Source organism: Mus caroli, chromosome 8 (genome assembly GCF_900094665.2).
Source record: "Mus caroli chromosome 8, CAROLI_EIJ_v1.1, whole genome shotgun sequence".
In the NCBI taxonomy this organism is placed as follows: Eukaryota; Metazoa; Chordata; class Mammalia; order Rodentia; family Muridae; genus Mus; species Mus caroli.
The window spans coordinates 98,514,181-98,515,421 of record NC_034577.1 but is presented as its reverse complement, the minus strand read 5'-3'; positions in this window follow the sequence as shown (position 1 = coordinate 98,515,421).

Sequence of the window (1,241 nt, the reverse complement as noted above, 5' to 3'; positions counted from 1 at the left end):
AGTGGGCACACACATGGGTTCAAGGAACGGTCAAAACATTGGCAGACACACAGGTTCAAGGAGTGGCCAGAGCATTGTGCACCTCTATTTTTCTAAATCAGTGAAGCTAGTTCTGCTAACACTGACATCTATCTTGCCAATTTCAGGGCTTCTGTGACCTTTTACATTCTGTCAGTATCTTTCAGTACCTACGTGATGGGAGGAGGGAAATGACTCCTGAAAGCTATGTTCTGATCACACATGTGCCATGGCGTATGTGCTTGAGAGAATACACACACACACATGTGAAACACACACACAGATAAATAATGTAAGGAGATGTTTTAAGAGCACTAAAAAAGAAAGTGATGTAGTAATTACAGCACACAGTGAGAATGTGAGCAATAGATGCCTGGGTGGGCGTGGAGGCCATGTTTACTCTGACATATCCAACAAACCCACCACTCTTCCAATGCTAGGCACAAAGCAACATGCACATACCCTTGCAGAAGTGATTTTTTGGGAAAATGGCAGTTACAGATAGCTATGCTGGGCATGGAAAAATGCCAGGAAGAGAAAAGATTAAAGGAACAGTCTTGGCACTGAGGGAGCTGGTTTGTACAGACTGATCAAGATTGTCCATTAAGTCCATGCTTGTCAGAGAGTCTAAGTGAGATTGGTTAATCAGGAGGATGAACACTTCAGGCACTGGGATGTGAGCGCCTGACTCGCCAGCAAAACAGACGCCACAACAGGATCCTTTTGCACACATTTATTGGGAAAGCTTGATTGCAGAGGCGAAAAGACACTGAGCCCAGAACTGGAGCTGTTTATATAGGCCTAGGAGAGGCGTGTCCACACCCGATTGGTTATGCTTTCAGTACCTCATTTACATGTCTACACCCGATTGGTTATGCTCTCAGCACCTCATTTACATACCTCATTTACATATCTACACCCGATTGGTTATGCTCTCAGTACCTCATTTACATGCCTGGGCCAGGCAGTGACTCTATTGCACATGCGCACATTGGTTGTTTACCCAAACTTATGGGTGGTGGCCAGCAGTAGCCAGCACCACCTTGTAATGGTGTATGTGGCTTCCCACATCTCCCCCTTTTTATTTTAATAAAATGATGCGGGACTAGGCCTATGCAATTATGTCCTTCTGCCATGGCTCCTGTTTTAGTTTGTTCCTCTATGTTACAGTCTTACCCATCATAGGGTAACCCTATCGTCACCAGGCCCTGTGTCTTAGGTTG